Source organism: Dermacentor silvarum, chromosome 6, assembly GCF_013339745.2.
Source record: "Dermacentor silvarum isolate Dsil-2018 chromosome 6, BIME_Dsil_1.4, whole genome shotgun sequence".
Taxonomy (NCBI): domain Eukaryota; kingdom Metazoa; phylum Arthropoda; class Arachnida; order Ixodida; family Ixodidae; genus Dermacentor; species Dermacentor silvarum.
Window position 1 is genome coordinate 134,027,999 of NC_051159.1, and position 22,389 is coordinate 134,050,387.

Consider the following 22,389-nt stretch of genomic DNA (forward strand, 5'->3'; position numbering starts at 1 on the left):
GTCATATTTTTATACCGCAAAATAAATCCTTACCTGAAAACCTAATTAGTGTGGCATTAGTGCACTTACGTGATTGGACTTTGTGTTACTGTGATTTGGTGTTGACTTTTAGTTTTAATGCGTGTAGGTTGATTCCTTACCTTTTTTTTTCTAGATCTCTATGTGAAAGAGAGTAGTTGGTGTCAATTAAAGGCGACAACATCTCCCAAGTACCATATAAGAAAAAAAGTTAACATTTGAGAACTAGGTCTTGCAGAATGCGACATCAACAATTTGTTTTTTAGGACTTTGGTTTCATGAAAGTTTAACCAGGTACGTTCATATTGAAGCTATTCGCAAAGGTCTTCGGAAAGCGAATGTGATAATAAAAATGATCCGTAATTATGTCCCAACATGTATAAAAAAACAAATAATATACACTGATTCACTCCCGCTTAACACTATTGTTTTCTTGTGTGGAGAACCACTTCTAAAACTAACCTTGCATTACTGTTACGGCTCCAGAAAAGAGCTGTATGGTCGATTAGTAATTTGCCATTTCTTAAACAAGCTACAGCCAAGTTTGTCAAACTTGATATACTTTCCGTAGAAGTTCTTTTCCAGTACAGGCTTGCTGTTGAAGCATTTCAGCAGGCTTATGAGCCTCCGAAACTTTGATAGCACTTACTATCGCAAGTAGACTCTACCTATTACCTTAGGCAAAATAAGATTGTAACCCCGCGCACACGTACCAACTAAACAAAAACTATTAAATACTTCATGAATTAACCTCTGATTTATCTGCTTCCTCCTTTAAAAGAATACTAATGATGCAGTTGCTGGGTTGCTTTAATATGCCCTAGATATGACTATGTGATATGATTGTTCATGGTACTTTTTCTTAATTTATACGTGTCTTCAATGTAACATTTGAAATTATTAGTATGCAAAGCTGTATTTATTCTTGTAGATATATATATATTTTTCTTTTATACTGTATTTTACCTCGCTGTGGCCCGCTGTATTCCGCGCAGTGTGAACTAGCCTAAGCCCGTGTTGCGGCCCAGTCCGGCAAACTATTGCTTTTAGCCGCATTCCCCGAGACTACGGCATATGTCTGTACTGTGTGTCTCAATATGCTGAATAAATAAAATTGGAATACGTTGAAGGTATCACATTTCATGCGTAATAGGAGCGTATAAAATACCTGCGGTGATCGAAAGTATGACTTTCTACACAGCGTTGACTGCAAACACATCAGAAGCCAATATTGGGAGTCGCAGAACAAAAAATAACAAGACAGCAGAATTGTGTTTGGATAAATAAGCACGAAGGGTGGCACATGAAGCACGTAAAATACGTGAGCTGTACACAGCGCAATTTAATCAGCATACCACGTGACGCAGTCGGATTCACGCACCACGCAGTTTTGAATAACGATCGGACACCGTTCAATTAATTTTGCGTCGGAGACAACTGGTTGCCGCCCGTACAATATTCGACCCCTTTCCACGCCCCGAGGTGTTTTTCCACGCAGCGCATTTCAGCGGTCGCAAATGAACATACATCACCTTTCATTGTGAACACCGCAAAACCGCTTTACAATTATAGAAGTTTCAATCAGTGAACCGTCGTATTTACACGGCGTCATCCGCGTGCGTCCCACGCGCGAAGTCCCGCCGCAATCAAGAGCCGTCGGAATTACAGGACGAAGGGGTGACCACTGGCGTGTTGCAAGTAAGTTGTCGAATATGGACCGGCGATTCTATCCTTTCCACGCCGACTCTCTACGGCTCTCTCTCCACGGCCGTCTGCCGCATGTGTGGGGACGTAACCGATTTGATAAACAATCTCTGGTCACGACAACTTGGCCAAACGGCGACCCCGAATCACGCCAGTACCGACGGTTCGAAAAAAAAAAGAAGAAAAATATCTACGCACAATGCGACCGGTCGCGTGACCCCTTCTTTATCGCGTTCCCTCGACCAGCGAAAGTACGCGGTGCTCAGCGACGTCGCGTTCTGAAACACAAAATTCCGGAATCTCCGGTTGCGGTGGACTTATAGCTGCTTCGAGGACACAGTTTCGCCCGAGTACGGGCGCGAACGACACTGGCTGTTTCTTTTATAGCCCGTCTGGGCAAACAACAAACTATTGTCTGAGAAACTCACGTCGGGCCTTTGGCCAGACTGTGTATAGCTACGGGGTAAATCGAACTTCGCTTCTTCCACAACTCCAGTCTACACTGGAACCCTATAAATGAAATCGATTGGAAGGTTTCATTTATGCTCTGCGTCTTTACTTCGGCGCTCTCTCTGTCCTCTTCCCCTTTTATCTCCTTTAGTCCTCTATTCTCCACTTTTTCCAAGCGCGAGATATTAAAAAGTGTGATTTTGAAGCTATCCGACCCTTTCTTCTTTTCCTACATATCGAAGTTTTGGGCTACGGCCAACGAACAGGAACGCAAGCTTCGGTCACGTGCTCTTATTCTCAATCCTGTACTGTAGCTGACACCACCACATGTCCTCTAGTGCAACTTTACACCAACCGAGGGCTCCTGGACAAATACGTACCTCTCTCGTTACGCAGCATGGGCGAGAATTCAAGCCCGGTAATGAGAGCTTTGGTCATAAGCTCCAGTTCGTCGCCCCTGCTGTCTTCGTAGTCACCACTCAAAGTCATCATCATTGGACTCGCTGTACCGAGGTCCGACTAATGACTATCCACTCGTCCCGTGCTCTCGTGTCCTCACCAATAAGCGTATATTCCTTCGTAAGAAGTGGCAACCGAATTCCCAAGATATAAACTGATCATACTGTGCCCATTCTTCGATCAAGGCCCTGTCAACATGGCCGAGCCCGTGCACAGCATGAAAAAGTATTTATCAACTTTAACTGACACTAAAAGAACTCCCGCCTTCACCGCCCCGCATGCGCACAGGTAGAGAACAGAAAAAAAAAATGACTCTTTCCGCGTCGCATTATTTCCCCCGTGCTGTATGTTTTAAAATATTCCATTATTGTTCGGCACTTAAACTTCTTACCCGGATGCGTACGTGCTCTAAATTTTCATCTTTAGGCCTATCCCCTTAAATAGATTATAACTCTTTCCTTTATCACGTACGACGCTCCTGCTATTTCGAGCTGCGCATCCATGACCGGGCATGATTGAAGACTACCACTTTCTTGCCCTGCCGTGTCGCACTTTCAATGAGAGCCTAAACAGTAAATTGTTTTACAAGTGTAAGGGTGTTAGCCATAGAACAAACCAAATCAGCCTTAAGTTATGTCAACATTTTTGCTGTACGCATAATAAGATTTTTACATCCATAAGGGTACTTTTATTTGTCCCATGGCTAACAAGCTTACCTTTAAGGGTGCAAAAAATTTTTACTGCTTACATCTCAGTAGTTGGGCGCCTCGACGCGACGGGGCTCATCGTCGACTCCTTTCTTACCTATAGAATAAACTGACTTAGCTTGCCGTTTTTAGAGTTACTTTTTTCATTGTCTTTGGCACTTATGGGGCTTCTGCAGTGATTACGACACCTCTGAATATTTCTTTGCTCTTTTGAATACTTTCTTCCTTATATCTGTGAGGGGACATGCACTGATTCTTCTTATTTTATAGTACTTACTTCTTTTGCGCTATTTTTCGTTGTTGTTTCAATTGAATCTTCGTGCTCCGTAAGCTTATTAGTTCTCCACTTTTTTTTCTTCCCTCCTTGATGTATATTCAATTTCCATGTCCCTATCATCTCCTTTCTGCAGGGACAGGCAGGCGTTGAGCTCCTTCCGGTGGCAGTTGCCAACCTGCATCTTCTGTTCTCTTATTTTCTGTCCATATATATACATATTCTCAAATCAACTAATAATAATGATGATAGAAATGTAGCTTTCCTGTACCTCAAAATTTTCTCTCTGGGTTTAAAGACTGAACGCGTTTAGATTGACAATGGTCGGGCAAGAAAGGTCCCTGGAGTCAACGTTTCGATAACGTTTCGCCCTGACGAAGACGAGTAACCTTTACCGAAACATCGACCGCATAAGGCGTTCAGTGTAGCGTCACATTATAGTACATGGATGCAGAGGCAAAACAGGACCCAAACACAGCGCTGACTTCCAACGAGCTTGACAGTAACGCTATGTGAGTGTCCGGCTCTTCCTCAGTGTCCGTGTATGACAGAAGGACATGTTGTTCGGCTAGTTGGCGCTTACATAATGACATAATGTAGTCCAAGTGCACAACCATGCCTAGTACGAGTTGAACTACACTTAACGCATTCGTAATGTAACACAAACAAGCCCAAATTCCAACCCCGGTTGACTCCCGAGACAACTCTTGTTCAACAAATTTGTTTTTCATTGTAATTTGCGTTCAAAAGAATGCTGGTGCTTGTTAGTAGACGCTGGGCACACCTCTTAATTCATACGTGTTTTTGAAAAAAAAATATTCAAGCAATAAACAGACACTATATCGACAGCAGTTCCGAAGTTCATATATACACACACAACAACAAATGTTCCTGGGCAGTTCGCAAAATTCAAATGTTTATGTTGAAGTACAAATGACGTCCCTCGTTGGTGAACAACCCGGCACTCTCGAACACGCACACAATATCCACGGGAACACGACAACGCAACGGATTACGGAAACGCAGATACGGGCAAATATTGAAGAAAAAATTGAATTACTTCCCCAAATACAACGTCGTGATTAAAGTTACAATAATTAAAGTTGATCATTTCAGGTTTACACCTTCCTAAAAACCTCTGTCTTGCTAGAATGCGGCAGAGAACGTTACTAGTAAAGTTAATTGGCATGGAGTAGTTGTGAAACGCGGAGTCAATACACCAACAGAAAGAAACAGAGAGCCTTATCAGAGTTATTATTGGACACCATGTTTTCTTGGCGGAGAAGAGATACACGTACTCTATATCTAGATTATGAACAAATTAAGGACTTGCGAAAATCAAAAATTTTTAATATGAGCCGAACCCTTCTGTTTCGAATCAAAGTATTCTCTTCAACAAGTTGATATTCTATTTCTTTAAATATTCGATTATAATCGACTTCATGTGGTTACAGCGATTACTGGTTCCTTCCTGCCAAGAAAAGGAGCCCATGCTCGTATCCAAATGGCAGCTTCAGGTGCCCGCGGTAAGCCATCCCGAATTTTGGTGACTATTCTCTTCTAGGTAATTTCAAAACTGCCATACAAATGGTCTACCGAACAGCATTACATGTATTCGATCTAACAAATCACATTATTTCTTAACAACGTTTTGTTGAATGTTATTTCTTTCTACTCTCGCAAGCAGAACAAAAAGAAAATATTCACCAACCCATTCGATATTCAAGTTCGAATTCATCCGCATTCGATTTCGTAAGAAAGTTCTACTGCTGAAACGCCTCCAGTTCAAATGCTCTCACGCATTAAGAAGTGCGCTTCTAAGCAATAACAACGTTTTCATAAGCAGATAAATTCATTTTCCTCTGAAAGCGCGATTCTGAGCATAAATGGCACGTCCTGGGGCGACACGTAGAACCCACAACTATCATTTGTTGTAACCAGCCGACCACACCGTGTCTGCTGCAGCTTAACTTCTGGAGTTTTACGTGCTGAAACCACGATCTCATTATGAGGCACGCCGTAGTGGGGGACGGCGGATTAATTTCCACCACCTGAGGTTCTTTATTGTGCACCTAAATCTAACTACGCGACCGTTTTTGCACTTCGCGCCCATCGAAATGCGGCCGCAGCGGACGGGATCGAACCCGGGACCTCGAGCTCAGGAGCGCAATGTCATAGCCGCTGGGCTACCACGCAGCTTCAGAGAAATTGCTGTTACAGGCAATTGAAAAATGTCCAAAGAACTTCACTTCTGTTTCTGCATAATATACGAATGAAAGAGACCCGATCGAAAAGTGAGAATTCTAGCTCACCTATAGAAGGTTGAGACACCTTAGAACTGATTAGGGCGGCGTCACTGCACCTGCAGTACTATCCCGGAAATTTCGCAGCGTCATTGTCTATTTTTAGTACGAAACAGACGATCATGCAGTTTTCGGTTATCTGTATTAGGGTATAGACTTTTCTACCATACTCACTAGACGAAAATCTGGCGCCATTGTCTACGGGACATTCAAGTATGGCAGTTCAGCCAGCGTGAGATTGATGGACAGTTGCATCGATTTGACTAAACTTCGGCCTTATGTCTTCTAACGGCTTCGTGACTTTGCATATTGTGCACATTCGACAGCGTATTGCGTTACAAATTCAGCAACTCTCAATGATCAAACTTGTGCGCAGAGACTAATTGCCTTGCTGTGTTTAGGAAATTAAACGAGTGCTTGAAAATTTAGAACGACAAAGCGCAATTAATACCATCACAAGAACGTTTAACGTTGCAAGCACGAATACAAGACAAATATGTTTTATTCCGTGGTAGCTGAACGAATTCCAAGATGGCTATATCCGCCTGCCGCCAATAACGTCCGCCAAATCTTTCTCCGATGGCAGCGCCAGAGGAAATTTCGTTCAGTAATGTTTTATAGAAAACTCACACTTTTTATACTCTTTCCCCTCTCTCCCCTTCCGCTCTCTTTGTCTTTTTATCTTCCTACTCCTTCCCACCATGCAGGGTAGCCAACCGGAACTACCTCTCGTTAACCTCATTGCCGTTCAGTGCACCCTTTCTCTCTATCTCTCTCTTTCTATCTATCTATCTATCTATCTATCTATCTATCTATCTATCTATCTATCTATCTATCACATCTCTGTCTGTGACATGTGTCATCATAATCAGCCTATTTTTATGTCCACTGCAGAATGAAGGCCTCTCCCGGCGATCTCCAATTACCCATGTCTTGAACTATTTGACCCCACCTTATGCCTGCAAATTTCATAATTTCATCACACTACCTAATTCTCTGCCGTCCTCGACTGCGCTTCCCTTATCTTGGCACCCATTATGAAACTTTAATGGACCAGCGGTCATCTGTCATACGCATCACATGGCCTGCCTTGCTGTATTCCTTTATGTTAATGTCCACTAGAATATCGGCTCTCCCCGTTCGCTCTCTAATGCACACCACTCTCTTCCTGTCTCCTCAACGTTACGTCCTAACATTTTCCGTTCCATCTCTCATTGCGCGGTGCTTAACTTCTTCTCAAGCTTCTTTGTTAACTTCCAAGTTTCCGCCCAATGTTTTAGAACCGGTAGAGTACAATTATCGGTATAGTGTTCGTTAAAAATTACGCTAAAGGGCCAGTGCGAAATAGAAAATGTTCGCTGTCACTGCGAGATGCACGATCACATGAAGCGTAAAGCTCTCATTGCGCTGGCAGACGTTCTAGCCTTTACATATGAAGCCCGTTAACTTCGGCATCCTGTTGTCAGTCATTCTCGAAAGAGCAGCATGCGACGTCTTAACATGAAATTCGCTATGAAGCCCCCTATTAATTCGTGAAATCTTGACGTTAAGAGGTGAGTGCACTTCACGAATTTCACCAAATACGTTGCCTTGCAGTCAGTTAACGCAAATTAACAGAAAATCATGCAAACGTCACTTCGAAGCCCAGAGCTGCAAGTTAACTTTGACTTCGGACGGTACAAATCTCTCTCTAAATTATACACTTTTTTTGTGTTTTACGATGCATCACTGCTTCGGGTATTTATATCGGTGTTTATTATAAACAACTCCTTGGCGGCATTATTTCAAGTAACATGCAGTTCCGCTTTAAACGCGGTGCTTCGGATCCACCTTGTGTATTTCGTTTCTTTTTAGCTCTCTCTCGCTTCGAAGATGGGTAACTTCGCACCATTGCCCCAAAGCTGTGCATAATTTAAGAGTATTCTGGCCTTATTATACCTCGTATGTCGCTGTCTCCCCCTTCAGTGTGAAGGCACTGCCGTCGGTGGTGACCATATATAACTGTGTAAACATATCCGGCCGACGAACAAAGGCTTAGACCTGAAACTCTCTTTCTTAACGCTTCTGAACTATTTCCATCCCGAGCAATTCTTCTACTCGCGTAAACTTTGTGCGGCGAGAATAATACTACGCATATTACGCTTTTCACTAACAGTAACGTTCCGCTATCATAAAGCGAATTCCCACAGCTGTATCATTGCCCGTAACCCGCACGCAAACCTATCGTCGGTTTGTTATTCCTACCACTCGCACGCTCTTGGAAACACTGCGGCGACGCACCAAAACCACATATTAATCTATGGCAAGTTTCATTAACTATATGTAGGGTTCAGCGTTATTGGTTTAAACCTAAAGGGAACGAAAAAAGTATGCCAGGTTTCTTTTTCTTTTTTATTGTGGTTGGTGGCGGGGGAGGGGAGGGAGTGAGGGTTTTAACCGGGAAGGGTCAGTAAAAGCTAAATTACCTCAGACTTAAGGCAGCGTTTGGCACGTAGCTGCGAGCTCCAATACAAAAGGAGCCTGGTGAAGTCCACGTCACGCGTCGGCCCGGCCGTCCAAAAACAGCTTTACTTTTTTTTTCTTATTCGCGTGGCCGTTTTGCCTCCCGCTGTGACGCAAACGAGAATCGGGGGAATGGGTCGAGGGAGCCCTGGCCCGAGCCCTCGTATTTTTCGCGCTTCGGCCACTGTGGTGGATGAACTAGGCGAGTTGACGAATGATAACGTGGAGCTATATCTTTTTTATTTCTTCTGTATCGCCAGTGTATTTAGATTTAGGTGCACGTTAAAGAACCCCAGGTACTCCAAAATATTCCGGAGTCCCCCACTATGGCGTGCCTCAAAAGCAGATCGTAGTTCTGGCACGTAAAACCCCATAATTAATTTATTTATTATTTCTTATGTAATATTCGTTTGGGCTCGGTACCTGCGTGTAATGGTAGACATAAAGTCGCACTCTACTTGTGCTCGAATAACCCATGCACTCACTCGTAATTCCTGGAGAGAGAGAGAGAGAGAGATGACCAAGAGCGAAAGGTGGGGAGGTTAACCAACGACGTGCCCGGTTGGCTACCCTACATTTTGGGAGGGGGAAAAGCTGGAAAGTCATATAGCCCTATGGCGTTATTCGCTTGCTAGACTGCTTCTCGAAAACCTAATTAGTCTGTGTACAGAATGAAAGTACACAGTGTTGAAGAGTAGAATCTGCAGTCATAATGTTTTGGTGATAGCGAAACAAGTATGCCAGATATTCACCAAAAAAGAACAGTACGTAAGCTTTGTCGTGAGAAAGTATCCACCAAACAAATTCGGTGAGCGAAATTTTAAAAAGTTAATTTGCTGGTGCAAAAATAAATAGAAAAATGTTAGACCTATTTGATTTCAGACCCGCCGTGGTTGCTTAGTGGCATTGGCGCTTCCACTGTTAAGCACGAGGTCGCGGAATCAAATACCGGCCGCGGCGGCCGCATTTCGATGAGGCCGAAATGCAGAAAGCCTGTGTACCTGGGTGCTGGTTAAAAAAACCCAGGTGGTCGAAATTAATCTGGAGTCTACCACCCCGGCATGCTTCATAATCAGATCGGCGGTTTGGCACGTAAAACCCCAGAACCTAATTAAGTAAAAACTTGGTTTCACAACCAAACTAGGTCACCGCATAAGCTGCGGCCGCTGACTGCCATAGGAATAATGAACATGTAGTGACAAATGAGTTTTCAAGTAAATGTAATTGAAATGTCTATTACCCATGGAAACAGAGTACATTTCTAGAACATGGACCAAAGGACAAGAAAAAAATTGGGAGGACGCTTAAGCTTCGCCTTTAAGAGTGGAACGTGATAGCATTCAAAGATCCCTGGCTGCTTATCAGGGGTTTTTTCTCGTATATCTCATATATTGAAATTACATTCCAACATTATCAAGTCTGTAGGTTGTGGTTAAGTCGTACCTTGCGACTTTTGAGAAATTCAATTTTGTTCAGTAACGCCTTGCGCCACGCGGACGGCTTGCGCGGTCGGGGTGGTTCGGGATGATTATTTCCGCCAACGACGCCGGCGAGGCCGCGCCCACGCCGACACCGACGCCGACGCCGACGCCAACGCAGGATTTTCTGCGACGCGGGGCCCTTAACGCTATTGCGTTACTCTATTTGACGGTGCAGAAACGAACGCACAGCGCTACTTCCCCCGACCAAAGCATCTAAACATTGAGCCGCTACATAGCTTTCACGTTACAGCGCGTGCATCTCAAAGTTAGTTGGCGTTCGGCCACAAACGCGCTGCGTCGAGTAAGAAAAGGGGCGAAGGAACCAAAGAAGCTGATTCACTTTAACATTGCAGTAAGATCAAAAGAAATTAATTTGGCTTGTTAAAGAAATGATGCGTTTAAAAGCATATATTAACAGCGAAGCTGTTTAAGCCAGCTGTAACTTGTGGCTTGTGGTTCGTATCAAGAAACTAACAAGAAAAGAAAATAACCTTCCTTGCCGAGGCGGGATTCAAACCCGCGTACCCACGGTCCCAAGGCGAGCGTCGTAACCACTAAGCTATACAGCCACGTTTGCAGAACATGCGAACCATATGATTGCGTTCGAGCGTCGTCGTCTTCGTCCACAGCTGGCGCGTTCGCACGCTCGTGCTCTGCGAGGTGAAGAAGAGGTTTTGCGCGCTATGCTCGGGAGAGAGATAAAGAAAATGAGAGCGAGAGAGAGAGAGGCAGACGCATTCACTGAGCGGGTCTGCTGGAACGCGTGGTCGGCATTACAACGCTGTGTCGGTGTTGCAAGCTGCGCTATACAACGTGCAGTGACGGCCGTGAGTCCGAGATGCGCGAAAAGAAATTATCATCATGATGAGTAATAAGATGAAAAGTTCGCGCGCACTTTCGGAAAATGCTGGGCTAGGATCGCCCAGCTTCGCTGTTTCAAGCGTTGCGCGGCCGAGTGCAAGGTTAAGCGTTTTTTGTTGCAGAGAGGGTATATTTAGGTAGTATTTCTTGTTTCGTTACGTAATTCCGCAGAGAACAGAGTCGTCAGCCAGCACATCTGCATGGGGTAGTAACGTTGGCTATACGTATATGCCGACTAGATATATGGGCGTTCCTGCGTTCAGCGATGTTGCGCAGTGATGTAGTTACCGTGAAACAGAAGCCTGCGAAAGACCACGAGAAAGACCGCTACAGCAGTGAAAAGTACGCCTCCTCGAACTTCGGAAAAAAATCAAAACCGAGAACTTTGAACGCTCAATATACGTCATCGCCATTGGTTGATTTATTTATACTGCAGGACGAAGGCCTCTTACATTAATATCCGATTAGTAATGCCCTATACATCAGCCAACCAGCACGTCAAAGGATCAATCGTTTGCGGTAACCATCACGATTGTTAAGGTAACTTGAACGACGCTACGTTACGTAAACAATGTCCCTGATTGCCTCTTGCTTTAATAGCATTTCATTTCTGGCGGGCAATGCCGCTATAATAGTGCGTAGTGCCCGAGTCACTACTTCCTAACGCCATCGTGCCAGTTCACACATCGTTAAAGAGACGGTGAATATTGTTCTCTATTCTCTTCATTTCTCTGCGCTCCAGATGAGCACTTCCCTCAGGCACTCGTGTTTGTCTTGTACAGCAGCACGAGCTTCCATTGCCATCCACCAATGCCATGTTGAACATTGGACTTTTCAAAAGTTTTGGTCGCACGTTACTGCGAGAGAACGAGCACGACGCACTTGTTCCGTTTATGCAAACATTGAAGATCTTGGTGCTGATGATGACTTCACGCTTAACCATCACGGTGTCATCGGCCTCAAAGTTCGGTCTCGCTCACCCACTCTTCCATATCCTCCTGCGAGCCCGCGAAGAAACCACGCGGGGCGATCGAAGGTAAACGAGAAAGTCGCTCGAAACTCGTTGACCCGTCAGAGTTACGTGACAATTACACCACTCCGGATGCAGGAAGTAAAACATCGACACCTATTTACACAAAATAAAGAAATCCGCCAGTTTTACCAAGCATTAACTGGGTCGAGCGGATAGATATACGCGTATATATATATATATATATATATATATATATATATATATATATATATATACGTTGGATGTTTCGTCCCCAAGAAACAACATTGTTACCCCTGTCGGACAACATAATCTCCGGATCAATTTCTCGCTGCGGGACTGACAGGACTTCGATTTCTTCCGCCAGGGAAAATGCAACGAGGCTTCGCGCGTATAGCAGGGCCCGCCGCCTTTGAACGGGTGCGTGTCGCCCACTGTCGTTGTCTCCTCAAGAATCCTGGCTCCACGATGCTTTGCCTCAACTCGGGGTGGGCAAGATGCTGCGCTGCCAGAGAGGGAATTACCGACCAGTCCGAGAGCCATCCGAGGCCGCCGCCGCTCCAGTGGCTCCACTGCACGATGCCTCTTGGGAACAAATATCTCTCTCTGCAGCTTGTTTCTGCCATTGTGGTCCTGACGGGGCGTCGTTCCTAACCTACTTCGATTTGGTCGAGGCGCCGTCGTCGTGGAGTGGTACGAAATAAGCGGCACCGAGGCAAACGCGACGCCTGTCGTTCGTATACGTGTGTTATCTTCCCGTTTCGTATGCATAGAGCCTATATAGAAGCACTAGCCACAAGGTTGGCTCCATGGTTATAGCAGTTCTGCTGCTGCGACAAGAGGTCACGGGTTCGATCCCCAGCAGCGTCGGCCGCGTTCCTACGATTGCGTATCGACGCAGCAAACATGGAAGGACATAGACAAGCGCTGTAGTTCACTACTGATCATTAATTTCATGTATGCGTACAACTGGTGGAGAGTTGATTAATTTTTTTTTCCTTTTACCTCACGAGTTGATCTCGCCTATAATGCGAACGAAAATAGAGAAACACAAAATCACGCAATTAACATCGATTGTGTGAGAGTAGCTTGTTGGGCTAGTTGGTACATCATGGTTATACTAGAAGAATGCCAGCAAACTTGAAAAATGGAAAAATCGAGAGGCAGATATAGACAAAGCGACAGGAAGGTGGCTGGAACCCGTCTGGTTTCCGGTTTTTTTTTTTTTTTTTTTTTTGTAATGCTTTATTTAGACAATTCATTGTCTTAGACGATTCATTGTCTGTTTTCCCTTGCTCCGCGTCGGAACATGACTAACCACGTCACGCCAAAAGGTTTCTACCAACAATCCAGCTCGGTGGATGTGTTGACGCAGCAGAGCTGGTCCCAAGCAGCAGTCATGACCTTGAAGGCACGTCAACCTGAGCCAATCTTGCCAGTCCCCGACTTCTTGTCTCCATGTCTCCGAAATCAGAAACCAGTCCCATTCCATTTTTTTTTCAAGGTTGCTGGCATTCTCCTAGATTAACATCGACTTTGTCGGGTTCCGTACGCAGAACGAATCGAAGCAGGCATTCCTATGGAGGCAGAATTCAAAAAGGCCTGTGAGTCGACCTTTGTGGGGAATGCAGTCTCCTGAGGTCCCTAGCACATTTTATTGTACATTACCTTCAATCGTCTCTTTTTTTTTTCTTTTGTCGTTTTTTTAAAGTTCGGGAGTGATTACGTAAAATATTCATTCAGGATATCAGGTCAGATGCATGCCCAACTCTATGAAAACGGTTTAATCATATTTTGCTGTCGTCAGCTGTGGCATAAATTGAGAGAGATCCAGACCATCGTGTTTCCACGGACGAATAAAAGTGACTGTTAAGGGCTTTTCGAATACCGTAATACAGCATAGAAATCTATAATTCAGCATCAACGCGCCGACCTACTACACGATGTTACAACTTCACCGCTTGGTTTCAACAAAGAAAAGCTGTTTTTTATTGTTACAAACCAGAGGATATGGTTACTATGTCCACTTCCGTAGATATGTTTCTCTCAGAGCCTAATCGTGATATTTAAATTAAACTGCGTTCCCTACATTCATAACGTACCACTCGGCAACAAAAACAAACTTGAAAACCCGTTATGTCCGTAAGCTGTCTTCTGGTATTAGGCGGTTAAAAAGCCTCAAGCGTTGAAAAACAATGCGGATCCCTTCTCTACGGTGTATCTCCTTGCTCTGTATTGGTTTGTGATGTTAAACAGCAATATTCAAGCATCTAAGGAATGTGTCCTGCGGAGAGCTGCATTCTTGCTGGCCCTTTGCCAGTACACCGAGTTCCGCTTATCGAAGCGAGTTTTGTCTTCTTTTCACCGAGTCGCTTGCAAAATACCCTAGTCGCTTGTAACGGTTCTTTCGGGGTCCTGTTGGCGTTTCAGTATACTGCAAAATACAAAAGATCCGAATTTCAGATAAATATTCGCATTTCTTGGCCATTTCGTTATAACACTGTGTTGTTTACGGCGGAAATAAATTTCGTGATTGATTGATTGATTGATTGATTGATTGATTGATTGATTGATTGATTGGTTGAGTTGGTTGATTGATTGATTGATTGATTGATTGATTGATTGATTGATTGATTGATTGATTGATTGATTGATTGATTGATTGATTTCGCATGTCGGAACGTTCATGCAATCTGAACTGGAGCATATGCTGAGATCCGTAACTCTCGTTCCGAAATAGGAAGAGGAACCCAAAATCTCACCATCGTCACTTAAAAGAAAGTCCTGTTGCAATCACTGATGACAATCGGTTTTTAACCACACTTAGTCGGTGTATCCAGCAAATTCGTTCCTCTCCTAGAAAACGTACTGACATTGAATGTGCTTAATTCGAACTACAGCGGCACTTTTAAAGCGATTCCTTGGACGAAATTTTCCGCTTGTTTCGAGCGATTCTTAGTCAATTCGTTCACTTTTGGGGGGTTTGTTTTGAGATAGTTATCCGCTGGTTGGCCCGAGTTCATCTGGTCTCCATGCTTTTTGCGGCCGTCGGAAAGGCGCTTTTGCTTCGTAATGTCGGCGGGAATGATCGCGAAGCTGGATGGTGCCCGCTCCTTCCGAACGGCCTGTTTCTTCTTCGCCTCTGGAGACTCTTTCTTGCCGCCAGATGCCCCGTCGCATCTACGTTGTGCTTCATTTTCCCGTCCCGAGGCGGTAATTTGTCACAACTCAGGGACAAGAGACGGAACCTCAGAAGTGAGAGGAGGCCCCGATGAGAGTCTCACGCGAGTCTCTCCGCTGAAACCACTCTGGCGCGACAAGTATCGCAGGACTCAGCTCCGGTGACAGTCAGCCTTCTCGCTACGGTCTTAAGCATATCCTAGCTGACGCAGAGGACTGGTAGCAAATGACGCTGCGTGATGCGTTCTTGAGAGCAAATGTGCAGCAGGATATTACATTTTAGATCTTTCATGCATTGTAGAATTACCACAGATAACCACCTTTCTTTTTTTTCTCAACCTTAGTGTCGCCTTCATCGCTTTTTAGGAGTCTCCACTGTTATCGTGGTTTATTGCTCACATTTCCAGGAAGCAGTGACGGTGTAGCTCTGCCGCGACGCCTGTGACGTTAGCTAGTTACGTTAGCTAGCTATGTTAGCTAGCTAATCCCGGCGAAAGCTATGGAATCTCTTTGGTAACCTGGATCTGATGAAAGTGGTACGGAAGATGCTGAAGAGCGCTAGAATAAAACGAAACACTAGCGTACAGAAGTTAGTGTTGCTCTCTCTAGTTGAAAACATGAAAAAGGTCGTGCAGTTCAGTTCAGAAACCAGTTCAGAGAAGTGGCTACATCTGTTCGCTACCTCATATCGCTATCTCATATATATATATATATATATATATATATATATATATATAATGACAGAAACGAGCGTCTGTTCTTGAAAGAGCTTTGCTGTAACATCACTCCACAGGGATGTTAACGGCCCTTTCTGGTTATGAACACGCAAACTCCTCGGTGATCCTACCCCGGAGGCACAGTAATCGAAGGCGTGATCGGGCCGTTCCTGACATCGTCTGCGTCCTCACAAGAGCTATTATGCGGCAGAGAGAACAACAATGACAAAATGGGTGAGGAGTTGGGGATAGATGGCGCCTCATATTTTAACACTGCAATGGTACGTCAAACACAGCTTCACATCACTGAAAATTGGAACAAATTCTTCACCTTTGGTTTGGGCCATGGAGAGTACATTTTTACACACACGCACACACACACACACAACCAAATGTTATTTGAGTTAGAACTTAATTAGTATAGCAATTATTTAATTATTCATTGGTTCATTGAAATATCCGCGATTGAAACTTCACTCCAAGATATCAAAAACGCAACTATGCGTTTTGCGTTAACTTTCCTGCGATTAAAAGTAAGCCTTTTGAGGCACCAAACTCAGCGCAGTGTATCACACGTTGGGCATTACAAGGTCGGACATAATCATTAGACCATAATGTCATGAGGAGAGGTAGACAGCGTCAGTAGATCAAGTACGCATTAAGTTTAATAGGCAGAATTAGTAGATCACGTGGTTTCGGTAAGTAACATATGACCGTGGGAAGAGGAGCTAGTTCATGTGGATGTTGATGGATAATAGTTGAATGATGGGACACCACAATACTATCACGATAAATTCACTCAGGTGTAGCACAAGAACTATAGTAAGAACCTGCGGAGTTCCCATACAGTATGTGAAAAGGAACATCTAAATTTACATCTAAGAGGCCATAAAAGGTCAGCAATTAGGCCATAAATTATAGCATTCCATGTGACTAAGAGTTGTACAGGAAAGCTGTATGAACCACGTTTACGCGTCCGGTCTGCATCCACACGTCGCGACTAATCGTTATTTGAAAATAAACTCGAGGTTTCCTTTCATATTGCTCATGAGTGCTTTTAACTGAAAAGTACAGTCCCAACAGTATGAATGACAGTCTACGCTAACAAAAAAAAAAGGAAAGAAAACATCACTAACTCTAGATAAGTCATAGCTATACAGAAGCTCTGTTTGTTCATAGTGATGTGAACAGAAAAGTGACAAGTGTTTAAAATCTTTTCTGCTGATGACTTTGAGGTAAAGTGTGTTTCAAGTTCAAGTGGTGGTTGCGGCGGTGAAGCCGGGAATTGCTTTTCGTGAGCATCATACAGTTAATCATAAGTCGGCAGCCACGACTTAAATAACGCGTTAATAAAGAGCTAAAAAGCTAAGCCAGGGCATTCAGTGGGTTTAGTTTCAGGGTCATCAGTCAAGCGGTGAAATGTAGCACCTGGGGCGGCAGGCCTTGGTTCTTGTGGACGGTAGCGCATGACACGCACAGCTAAAGCTTCTTGATGGCATCATTAGAAGGCTGTAGGGTACCGTTACCGCCTTAGCGTTAGCGCCCCTATCCGGTGGAAGCGGTTGGTGTAGTATGACGCGCGTGAAAACTTAGCACCCGGCGCAGAATTTAGGATCACCGTAATCCGATAACCCTGCGCTAAATTTATCATATTTTTTTATGTTTGAATTAGATGTCGTTCAGGCGTATTTCTGTCGCCAGAAGCATATATTATATCATGAACGACATATCATGCGCTCCAGACCTCGCGTACGCGTGACGTAACTTTCAGGCTACGTTGAAATAATGCAATAGCTATTAGCACAACCATGAACAGTATGCCAAAGAGAAAAGAAATAATCGACGAAGGATGCAAGGCAAACACAGCACTGGTTCCTCCTTTGTGCTCCAGAGGTCAGGTACTGCTGAACTTGAAGTTAATGCACGGCTTGTATAGCTTCTGCTTAGTCCTGTCACGCCACATGCCGTGACTGCGAGCCACCGCCTTCACCAAAAGCCGTGCCGCGCCGGGTAGACCCCGGGGAACCTCTCATAGGGCAACTTCAGTTCAGCGTGCGGCATTTCATTTGGCAATGTCGTAAATGCGCCTCGCGACTGTGCGCGGTGCGTGCATTAGGCCATCTGACATCAATGGATTGCCGATCTGTCTCTCTTCCGCGTTTGGCAGGTTACAGGTATAGGCCAGTCCTCAGAGGCGACGATAGTGACTGAATCGTAAGTCTCTGCTTCATGACTAAGTCATCGGTATACGTAGTTCGGTTCCAGCGTATTCAGTCACATCGTCCGTGTTATGCTGTGCGTTCTGGAAAGGTTGGCAAGCGTTGGTTCACAGAAGGAAATGCCACGGGGCTTGATTAAGAACAAAGTCGTTTGACGACGGTGTAACTTAATGCTTGTTTGAAGGACGCGCTTAGTCATTTAGGCGGGGTTGAGAACGCCTCCAAACTGAAGGTTTCGCGACAGGTGATGCGCACAGCGATCGAATGCCCCTGTCGACGGTTTCAACAAACGCATCCATCTTCTCTGCACCGCTATTTGCTCGCGTGTCATATTCAGGACGGCAGTTGACAAACGCGCGCGGCCCTTTTCCCGAGGGCTCGCTTCGCCTCGCTCGCCACACGGGCAGAACGAACTTGAAATATCCATTGGACGACGCTCGTCGTCGATGTATGACAAAACGTTCCAAAAAGCAACGCAGTCACGTGACATAAACGGCGCTTTGAGAAGCAAACGAGAGCGAAGAGAAGAAGAAAAAGAGACGGTATTCACGCAACTGGTCTTGTAGATATTTACCGGCCGCCGCGATTTTGCGCGTGACCCTATCCGAATCGACAAGCGCTCAAGATAAGCGAGCACACGCGCGTACTGCAAAGGAAAAAGAAGGAGCAAAGAAAAGTAACGCGGAGAAAACCAGAGCGGTGTTCGGCACGTCACGCGAAGCAGTGTCACTCGGTTCATCTCGCCCGATAGACAGCCACAAGTGTGCCACGACCGCCGTTGCCTGGGAATAAGGGGGTGCGGAGGGTAACGGGAAGGCAGTGCAACGTATAGTCGTCCACCAAACAAGCCGGCTTCTTTGTCCGCAGCGGCTCGCCAAATTTACCCCGCGCGGTAGGAGAAGTTGGCGGGTAGGGGGAAAAAATAAGGAAGTAAGGCGCGCTGCTTCAAGACACGGGACGTGGTCGCTAAGTGGTGCAGACTATGCACGCGCGCGCCTTCTTTCCAATAAGCGTCGCCTTCTTCGTCAACCGCTTCTTCGTCTTCAACTCTCAGGACAGGCAGAGATGAGCGGTGCGGTTGGTGCGTTCGTCGCGGGACGGTGCTAAAGCGCGCCGGCCTTCACACCCCCACCGCACGTGGGGAGGGGAGTGCGGGGCAACAGTTGCGCGCGCGACTCACCGGTGGTGCCGTCCGGCCGCGCTGCGGTCCGCCGCTCTGCAGGCATGCCGCTGCCGCCCTCCTCCCTCCGCCGCCGCCGACGTCGCAGTGGCCCCGGGCGCAGGCGCCGAGCGCGCGCGGCACACCGGCCAGAAGCAGCAGCAGCAGCGGGCGGAGAGCCTCCGCACGCGAACGCCAGGCAGCGGCAGCGACTACTACGGCGCAGCACCTAGCGCCGCCCCGGGGCCGCTGAGCGCAGCGCACCGCCCCCCACCATTGAACGACGGAGCAAGCACGAAGACGAAACGAATGCTCGGTAAATTCGCGCGGAGTTTCCGGCAAAAAATACCAGAGCGAACTATGGCGCTGGTTGTTTGTGGAGACGAGTAAAAGACGGCTGTAATATTGGGGACGAAAAATAGAAAAGACGCAGCTTCGGCTGAAAGCCGGAGCATTGATAACGATAGCAACGTATAATACGACTACACAAAGTACTCAAGGAAGAATGGCGCAAAAGAACAGGGACGAGTTAGAAAACACGAACGACCGATCTCGTCCCTGTTACTACTAAGTGGTTCATTTGAGAAAGGAAACGTTGGCGCTCTCTTCTGCAGCCCTTGAGGGAGCACGGCTGCGCCATTCTTTGTGAGTATGGAATGCCAACACGCCCCAACATTCAGTACTTCTAATACACAAAGTATGATTCGTACTTTCATCGGCCGTATAAAGGTAGTAAATGTTCGCTTACTAAATAAATTGACAAGCGTGGTGTCACGCGCGTGCAAGGAAACAGGAACAGATATCACTCGATGACCGCGAACTCTCGCTGTCCCAACGCTGGCCTAATTAAAAAGCGAAAACAGAGGCGGGCGAACGCTTCTTGCAACCTCTCGTTTCAACGCGTCTGCGAAACTTGAGATTACGTGACCTTGACCACTAGGCGCTTAGGAAGACAAAGCACTACCATTACGCCGGAGATGACCTCCAAGTTAGGGAACGTGGGCCACGTATGCGCTCAGCCGCGCGGACCGCCATGTGCAGCCACGGCCAAGCTGCATGAGGAGACGCGCGTTCACCTGCCACCCCCCCCCTCCCCTCATAGCGCGTGCTTGTTCACTGTACAGCCCGCTCAACTCCCCCCCCCCCCTCGCCTTGGGCGCGCTTGACCACGTGACCTCTAACACAAAGCGCGCGGGAAGACTGAGCGCTTCAAGCCACCATCCTTCTCGGTTCACCCTCGCAAACCTTTCCTCGCGCCCCCAGCATACGGCGCGCGGAGCGCGATAGATGTTATCACACTTGGGCTTCATACAGAACATTACGGTGACGACGACGGCTACAGCAAAAATTCGCCTGAAAAATTGGAAGACGCTTAAGCTTCGCCTTTAAGAGTAGAACGCGATAGCGTTATCGGGACCCGTTCGCATCGCATCGTTCGCAACCGGCAAGTAGGCTTCATTCACTGCACCAGAGAACGTGGGAAAGCCAGCTTACAAAGACCAAGCTTACACCAATCCCCTTAAAGTCGGCTTCACTTTTAAACAGAAATGCATTGCTGAGAAGACGTTTTTCCAGGGGCAATATAAGTCGCCTTATATTAAAATGTGAAGGCGCAGGACCTTTTTTCATTATTTTATTAATTGTTTGATATTGCCCCGACGCGCACGCGTGTCCAAAAGGCATTTGGCCGGCCAAGTCCCAATTTGACCTACCGAGGATGCCAGCGCCATCTGGATAAGATTTTCGCAAGTAGGCTACCCGAGTAAGCCGGTATTTTTGTGGTAGAAATGTTGGAAAAAGAGGTTTGTGTTTGAGTTGCCTCGTAACAGAATTATGTTTTCTCGTACATTGAAATAACAGTCAGACGCCACCATGTCTGTAGGTTATGCTTCAGTTGTACTTTACCATTTTTCTGACGGATTTTACTGTGAGACTCAATTTTTGTTCACCAAGACCCTCCACCACAACGAAGGGCCTGCGTGGTCGGGGTGGTTACGAATGATTTTCTCCTGAACTAACATCTTGCGCCTGCAGATGCGGTGGTTGCGGATGATTTGTGTTCCGCCACGGACGACGCGGACGCCGGATTTTCTGCGACACGGGGCCCTTAACGCTGTCGCGTTAAAGAGAGAGAAAGGATGCATGAAAAGGCAGGGAGGTCGAACAAAGGTAGTTCCGGTGGGCTACCCTGCCCATGGGAAGGGGTAGGAAGATAAAAAGACAGAGAGCATAAGGTGTGAAAGCGAGACGAGTACAAGCAAAGTGGCCGCGTACACTAAAGAGCGGTAGAGGGCGCAGCTCTTAAAGTCTATCATGAATGCCCGTAGACTGCAGGAACCTGAGTAGCGCGAATAAAGCATTTTGCGCGGAGTTTTTTGGGGGGAGTACTGGCTTGGAAAATTTTGTTCAGAGAGTGAACAATTGTCCAATTGGTCCAGCACTCTGCACATCCCTTGCCTCTCGGCACTATGGCACGGGCAGATACTGATAAAATATGTGAGCATCTCATCACAGCTTCATGTGTCTCACGTGGGGCTGTTATACATTACAACACGGACGGCATCATTATCATCATGAGCCCGTTCTTATGTCTGGACAAAGGCTCTTCGCGGCGTTCTCCAGTTACATCTGTCTTTGGCGCTGAGCCGTGCTCCCTCAAGGGCTGCAGAAGATAGCGCCAACCTTTCCCTTTCCCTCAAGAACCACTTATCATCATCATCATCATCTGTCTTGGGCTAGTTGATTCCAACTTGCACCTGCAAATTTCCTAATTTCATCTCCCCACCTTCACAGTCTAAGTTTCTGCCGTCCTTTCGACTGCGTTTGCTTTTATTTGGTACCCATTCTGTGGCTCTAATGGTCCACCGGTTATTTGCCCTGCGTATTGCATGGCCTGCCCATCTAAATTTTTTGTTCTCTTAATGTCAACTAGAATATGGCCTGCCCATCTAAATTTTTTGTTCTCTTAATGTCAACTAGAATATCGACTACCCCGTTTGCCCTCTGATCCACACCACCCTCTTCCGGTCTCTTAACCCAACCTCCTTCTTTCAGCACCATATGACAGTACCGGAAAAATGCAACGATTGCAGACTTTTCAACGACAACAGTAAGCTCCCGGTCATGATTCGGTAATGCCCGCCGTATGAGCTTCAGCCCATTTTTATTCTGTAAATTTCCTTCTCATGATCAGGATCCTCTGTGAGTAATTGATCTAGATAAACGTACTCCTGCACAGACTCTAGGGGTTGACTGGCGATCATGAATTCTTGTTCCCTTGCAAGGCCCATTGAACATTACTTTTGTCTTCTGCATATTAATCTTCAACCCTACTCTTACACTTTCTCGGTTAAGGTTCTCAATCA

At 46.0% G+C, this 22,389-nt stretch overlaps 1 protein-coding gene across 1 annotated transcript in view; it reads right to left on the reverse strand.

Moving 5' to 3' along the window:
* The window catches only part of LOC119456065 (muscarinic acetylcholine receptor gar-2-like), a 123,698-nt gene extending 104,481 nt beyond the window's left edge, over nt 1–19,217 (reverse strand). Inside the window, 1 exon segment of the mRNA XM_037717662.2 lies at nt 19,046–19,217. The gene's annotated coding sequence lies outside the window, so the exon portion shown is untranslated.
* Nucleotides 19,218–22,389: the final 3,172 nt, after the last annotated feature.